Below are 8,123 nucleotides of genomic sequence, written 5' to 3'. Positions count from 1 at the left end.
GCAGTCGACCCAAGAAAATGGTACTTCATCAAGTTGAACCATCAGTGTATGATTTTCTTTTTGCTATCAGTAGGTACATTATTTTGCAGCCTGGACATACGTCTGCATTTTTCCCCCACATCTTTCAGCCACCCGGTTGAGTAACGATAAGGGAAATGAATGGAGCAGGTCTAGGAGCTGAGGGAATTTTGTTGAGGTTTGAGAACTCTGTAAATGAATCATTCCAGGCAGACAACAGAATTTTGCACGTCACAGGAAACAGAATCTACCCATGCCCTTCCTATATATACTTGTATATATTTCTGAATTTTTGGTTCTGAATATTCTGTAGATTTACTTTATCTTTCTAATACAGTTGATCAAACATAAATGCCTTCTGTCCTATTTGATTGGAAATTATCATGTTGTGTTCTTCACTTTATCCACCATGTGTTCCTTTTTGATTCAGCAGTATTACTCATACCATGAAATTTAATCTTTCCTTAGCAGGGATGCTTCAAGAGAGACTCTTTAGAGACTAATGTGAATACAGCATTTATTAGAAATACAGTCTAAAGGAAAATGTACACATACTGGTTGACCAATATATATTAAATATATTCACACATAAAAGTGAAACTCACAAAAGGAGAAATTATTTTATAGAGACATCAAAAGTGATTTTGTTTTGAAAGCTGCTACATATTTAAATTCTTATAAGTAGCAGTATTTTAGATCTATCACGTATGATAGTCCATGCTACTATTTTGTACATTGATAGCATTCATTTAAGCTACTGATAGAGACTCACTGCAATTTTATAATTGCCAGTATTCCTCTTCTTCCCCCTTCTTTGATCTTATTCCTGGTTATACTTTGTTCTGACAGAGAATATCCTGAGATGCAAAGGTCGGAATGAAATCTCTTCTGAGTGCAGGAATGTATGAACAAAGCATGTTTTAGTGCATATATCCTTGGGAAATTTAATCTTTTTAGGTTCTTAAATACAGATTATTATTTTTAGTCAGAGAAGACCTGGTTTTGACCTTCAGTTAACTATAGAGATGGACTCAAAAAGTGAAAATTAGAATGTCTTACGCTACCACATCCTTTTATTGTACAGTGTAGATTTTTATTGAGTATGGAATTTCAGATTTATGGATGGCTGTTGGAGTAGGAAGACCTTATGTGAAATATATGCATTGATATTTTTTCAACATGACATTAAAAAGACAATGGAAGCAAACCAGCTTTTCTCTGATTTATTGTATTTTCAAGTGCTCATGTATTGATTATTCACATCACCACAACTGTAAAGCATTTAATGCTGCATTTTATCACTCTCTCATTAGATCATATTCAGTACTAGGACTCGTTCCTAAAGGTCTCTCTAGATACACATCACCGTCTCTTGGGAAGCTCCACAGAATGGATTTGTGCCCACCAAAGAGATTTGGTTTATTACAGACTTAGTCAGGGTTTAAATGTTTGCCACAGTACAATTTCTTCCCATGGAAAGAATACTAGTACTAAGGCATGTATACAGGCAGGGTGCCCAGCTGCTTTTCACTATGAAAATCTTTTACAGCAACTTCCAATGAGGACAAAATATTCTCTTTCAAGACAAAGACAAAATCAGTTTTTAACAGAATGTGTGTTCTGAGCACTTACAAGGAAGGCAGAAAGGATGGTAAGTGGGAAGGAAGGAATGATTATAACTGAATTTTGGAGCTGAGAAGGAGAAGTGGAAGAGAAGGTACAATGGGGAAATGCAGGGTGACAACAAAGAACTGGGCTGTTCTAAAATCAGGGGATATCTTACTGACTTCTGTACACCAGCTATGTGAGGGGAATGGTGAAAAATAAACCCACTAACCAGCTCTTGTGGTGGCAATTCTTTTGCATCAAACTTCATGGCTAACAAAAAGAAAATACAAGGAAATAATACCAGAAGTGCTCAAGAACTCTAAATGTTGTTTACCTGCCCTTAAAGAAAGAAAAGGGGTAAACTCTGAGAGCAGCAAAAACCTTTTACTGAGCCTAGAGATGAGTATGTGACTGCAGTAATGGCAGAGAAATGCAGTTTCTGCCACTTCTTTTTATATTCCTTGGTGGTTAGTGGAAAAATCAGATACTCAGTATCTTTCTACAAATATTATCACAGCTGTAGAATTGTGGTACTCTTTTACAACACACACAAGTTAGTGAGTACCTAAATTGGCTTTTTTGTATTTCATATTTTCTTGGATACATAGAAACTATACCATGCAATCTGGAATAATGAAGTGTGTGCTGTGTAAAAATCTCTTATGTCTCTATAAAAAGCTCACAAATCTTCAGATGTTCAGAACTTAAACTAAACAGCGAAAAACAAATTTGCTGTAGAATTAGAACTTTCACCTAGAGATTTAATGCCCTTTAACTTCTGCCCTATGTTTCCCTATTCTTGGTACCACTGAAAAAGTGAATCAGGAAACCAATTTGCTTTCATTAATTGAGAAGAGTCAGTATGACATCTAGTGGATGAACAGCTACCAAAAGATTGTGGACAACTAGTAATCAAATAAAGAATACTGTTAGAAATAGACACAGAAATTTTTAGGGTGTGCATACACAATCTCCTGGTACCCATACCTCAGCTCAGAATCTGACACTGAGAATTCACCTTCTTATGTTTTAAAGGAACAGAAGAATCTTCTTGGCATGTGACGTGTAAGAGACAGGAATGAGCTTTGACTTTGTTCACTTCTTGATGTCAATAGTGAAGATCTTGGTAACTTCCATGGTATGACACCTAGCTCCTGTCAATATAAACTGTGATAACTGTGTGGTGACTGAGCACTGACATGGGGTGCCCCGAGAGGCTGTTGAAATTCCCTTTTTGGAGATAATTCAGTTTGGACATGGTCAACTTATGCTGGATCAAGAGATTGTGATCAGCACACAAACTTCGGCTCATATTAAATTACTAGTGACATCCTTTGGGACCTAATTTTGGTACTAATACTCCTGATTATCCTTATAAATGACCTTGGAAATGTGACAGATCATCATAGAAGCAGATTTTCAGACATAAAATGAATCCAAGAAGAGATTATTGACCCATTGGAGTAGCAGGGCTGCTATTTTGCATTACAACAGAACAGTGATATCAACAAGGTTCAACCCAAGACACACACAAAGTGCTGTGTCTATGTTGGAAAATTCTCACTCAGCAATACAGCCTAGGGATCAACACAGTACAGAGCAGCTTTGCTGTAAAGACAGTAGGTCCCGGTAGACACTGAGGTGAGTTTAAGTCAGTAGTGTGCTTTGTGACAAAGAAGGACAACAGCTGACATACTGGAGCGAGTGCTGGGAAACACCTCCAAGAGCACAGGATGTTGAGGGAGAGAACAAGATCTCATATTTCTGTTTACAGGAATCTGTATGAAAGGTAAAGAACCTTTCCTACAGATCTTAGCCAGATCTTATCAAAGGACCATAGGACTGGGATAAAAAAAAAGCAAGTGATAACTTAGAACGTGGGAAATTTCTATTAGAAATTAGGAGAAAGTTTTCACTGACAGATGGTCAAATGCTGTCTGTAGAAGCTGTGGAAGTTTGAAAAACATGCAGCCTGCATATTCTAAAACTTTTGAAAAACTTCTGAGGCTCCTGCAGATATATTATCAGTTGGGAACCTGCTTTTTGACATCAGGGATAGGTAATTATATAAAAAAAAATTGGAATATAACTTAATTCTCAGCTAAGAATTAATGTAGCTCATGTGCAGAGATGGCAGAAGTAAACTTAAAAGTACAACCAGTTAGAAGAAAGAACAATCTTAGTCTGTGGTTACAAGAGCTGGATGTGTTGCTCTTTATCAAAGGATCGATTTCACAGTTTCAGTTATCACCTCCGTAATGTGTGGTAGATGGAAAAGGGTAATCAGCTAGGGCTGACTCGTTGGTGGAGCTTCACAGAAACATCTATTTTCAATATCAGCGTGAACTTCCATTTTCATCATGGCATTTTCACCATGCCACACTGAGCTGTAGTTATTTTCACAGCTGAGTTACTTTGCTATTACAAACCTATTACTTCTCCATTAAAAATTGTATTGAAAAACTGTAGGCTTGATTCTGCATACATTCATGAGGCACAAAAAGCTAACTACGACATTAGCTGAAATGCACAGCTTTCCACAATGCAGCTGAAAGTTCAGAAACTTCAGAGTATTTCAAAGGCAAATGAATATGAGAGCAACAAATGGAAAATATTGTTGTAAAAAGTGAATAAAACAGAAGTATCTGAACTGTCACTATCAAGTCTTATCCTGTCAAAGTAAATAGCTGATGACATTTAACTTTACCAGTTCCTTGTCTGCTAAACTGCTTTCAGACTCGTGTAAAATCATTATCAGTATATGGTGTAAAATGTAAAATTGTTACAGTATACGTATGCTTTCTTTTAAGTTTTAAAATCAGGTACTGAGCCTTAAGAACAATAAACACTGTGAAATATTGTAAGTAATTACAATAATTAATGTAATGTAAATAAATGTAATTAAAAGTAGTTACAGTGAGTCAGATTCTCAGCTGACTTACCTAAAGTTCTGATTTACATTGTCTAACAGTCTGATTGTGTTTGTATATAGATTGTCTTAATCTCTGATGAGAAAAACTAATGAGGTGAGACAGCAAAACTCTCTGCAGTTTCTCAGCTTCACCTCAGCAGCAAAATCTGCAAAATGCCAGCTCTGTGGAATCCCTCCCTGTTTAGAGTAACTTGCCCCTTCCACTTTCACAGACATCTCCTGTCATTACTGGGAAATTCTGTAAAAAGTAATAAAAACAGAAGTAGGGTGATTATTACCAGACAGTTTTCTGAAGACGAGCAGTGTAATACAAAAAACAAAGGAAATCCCAATGGGATTAATTTGTTTCTGCTGTTATCAAAATGAATTCATTTAGAAGCAGATCTCAAGTCATCACTCAGTACCTATCAGACAAACTATTGGTGTGAAATAAACGGTGGCAGACACTCGTGCAGGAACAGCACTTAAACATGAAACACAACTCTCAGAAATCCTCGATGAAACCATAGTTTCAGCAGATGAGCATTTGGCCTAGAACCAGTCAGCTGTCAGCATGAGGCTTACTTAGGGGTGAATGGTCCTTTCAGAAGAATGGAATTACGATGTTTTGTGTCTCAAAACCTTGCGTCAATCCACCCCCAAAAGGGACATCGGGACAGAAAGAACAGCTCTGAAATCAGGAGAATCTTGTTTGGGACCACATTTTTTTTTTTCCTGCAGATCGTAATTTGTCAGGCTTTGTGGTTTTTTTATATCTTTTTGCAGCATATCAGCTTTATTGTTTATCTCTTAGCACACTCTCATCCTCAAAGGGCCACTGAGGAGGGACGGAAGTTGTAGCTGAGATAGAAGCTGCTGTTTTTAGCCTGATATGCACACTCCTGAAGCTCCATCCTACTTTCATCACACTTCTCAGAACACAGTCCCGCCACAAGCCTTCAGCAGAAGAACAGAGGAAGAGGTGTTTCCATCCAAAAGTACCGAAGCCATCACCGTGCACCCTCTCATCTTGTAAAGGTCTCTCTTCTGACACAGCCCATCTTGCCCCAATTGCAGGCACGGCACACCGCCAGGTTTCACCTTGCAGCAGCTGGTAGCCGGGAGCACTCTCCAAGCCAGGTAATTCCAAGCCAGGTAATCCCAATCCACAACCCACATCCCCTGCCCGGTCTGCTGCCTTCTAATCCAACTGGGAGGCACCAGCCCCCTGCCAGGCTCCGCTGCCCCACGCAGGAAGGGGTGGTGCTGCGCGGGCTCCTAGCGTGTAGGGTGCCTCTCTCAAATGCTTCCTTTAGAAGAGTTCACGTTCAGAAATTGCTGTTACTTTTCCGAGCCATACAAGTAAAAGTGAAAATCTCACTTCTGCCTTTTCCATTCTCCTCCCTGTGCTCAACAGTTAAAAAAAAAAAAAAAAAAAGTGATAATTCCACTCTTGCTTTTTCGGAAGGTTTCTCAGTCTGGGCTGTTTTCGTATTGACTCACTTCGAGATCGCTGTGTTTCAGTGCTGAATTCAGAAGGTTTGTGAGTGCAGCCTGTAACTGCCTGCCGTTTGGAAGGTTACCTCTCTGCATCCACTATCAACCTGCGTCGTGAGTAAACACTTCCTTGTTTGGAAATTTGGGTGGATTTTTATTTTAACCAATATCTTGTTTTCCTGACAGGATGGTGTTTAGACGTACCAAGGTTCTGATAACTGCCTTCTAGATCCTTTCTCTTCATGAATCCTATGTGAATTGTGGTGCTATATAGTCACGCGTGAAAGAGACTGACATTCCCCAAAAAGCCTTCCTGAAAGAGTTGAGGTTAGTGGCTTCCTCACTGACCCTCCAGACATTTGTTCAAACAGTCTGAGTTTCAGAAGGATCTATTGTTGTTTGTTTTGCTTTGTTGTAAAGAATGCCACAATCCTTTGGGATACAAATTCCAGTTTCCAGAAGTGTTTATCAAAATGAGTTACACGACCAAAACATCTCAGTGTATCAGCCTATGTACTTCATAACATAGAGTTAATGCAGTTTGCACGATTTGGAATGCTCAAGTTTGCTTTAAGATTTTAATGTGCTAGAGATGACACAGTGATTCTAAGAACTGCTTTTATAATTGGAAGTCCAGCTGTAGCTTTAAGCATGTGGGAAATTTGAAAAACATGCTTGAAGCCGCTGCTCCTTTAGACACCTTACAGACAACTTCGTGTCATTTTTGTTTTTAACTTTTGTCTTCGAATTTCTCATCCTCTGCTATTTTGCCCTGTGAATATTTTTGTACTTCTTCTGAGAATCATTGTCCTTATATTATCACCCCATTCCTTTCGGAAAGTTAAAGACCTTATTCTGTTCCTTGAAGAATACTGATTGCAGTTGAATTTTACCTAAATTATATCATTATTTTTTTTTTTGTCCTCCCTGGTGTTCCACAGAAGAATACTGCCAACTATATGGCTCAAATAAAAATACTTCTAGCCTGGACAAACTCATCAGGTCCAATAGCAGCATAAGATGAAGACTAAGGCGGTGTTACCAATTTTACTTGGTATTTGTAGTATATTGTAGTATAACCAGGTATCTCAAACCTGGTTATTACTAAGTAGTTTGGATCAGATTTTGTTCTTTAATTCCTATTCCAAGAACCAAGGGCTATACTGTGCTTTCATCAAAACATCAATTTTGTGCTGATGTGATGTGCCAATAAAAAATGGGATTTAGAATTAAAATCTGACGATATATAATTTTATCTTAATATAGTGGATCATGGTTTCATTGTCTGTGACAATTGTATTTGTTGTAGATGTGAAAGGATGAAAATGAAAAGAAAATTCAAGACAGAGAGACCCTTCTTTTTTTTCCCCATAAAATATAATAGTTTGATTCTCCATGTACAGAAGAGAACCAAAACCAGGTCTGAGTGCATGGCCACTTGGAGTTGCTTGTTGCAGTATTCAGCACCCAACTTTCTGCTGCTTTCTAAATTGGGATCTGTCTACCAGTCAGTCTGAAAAAAAGGGATGTGAAATAGTTCTTTCATTTTCTTACAATTATTTATGGGAAGATGGCACACTTGTAATGAGTTGAGGGGAGAGCAGCTATATATCTTGATGTAATTCTGGAGTATTACTTGAAATGCAATAGTCTACTTCATCCTGCTTGTTTATATCACAGCAAGTTTTTGGCAGTAAATTTCAGACAGGTGTCTTACAAAAGTAAGTATGTATCTTCTCAAATTGCAAAAGTTTTAGGTTGAAAAGACAAATGGGATGCTCAAAGAGATAGCTGTGTGTGAAAAATCTCTCTTGAGTACATCATATCGTACATGCATGTTCAGGCTGATGATTAGGTTGATGACTAAGGGCATTTGTATTGGCTGAAATCAGCATCTATGCTTTCTGCCGTGTTAGCAGAACTGAAGCATGGTCGTAGGACTGGCTCTGCCCTTGTTTGCCCCCAGATGAAAACATGAGCATTCCCAGCTGGTACGTATTTGCTCAACAGATTAAAATGTAAGACAAAATTATAGACTTCGCTGTTTTCCAACGGTTTAAAAAGACACCTGAATGTCTGATCTATCAAT

The sequence above is a fragment of the Tetrao urogallus genome, assembly GCF_951394365.1.
Source record: "Tetrao urogallus genome assembly, chromosome: 1".
Lineage (NCBI taxonomy): Eukaryota > Metazoa > Chordata > Aves > Galliformes > Phasianidae > Tetrao > Tetrao urogallus.
The sequence above is the reverse complement of the archived record's forward strand: the minus strand, read 5'-3'. Positions refer to the sequence as shown.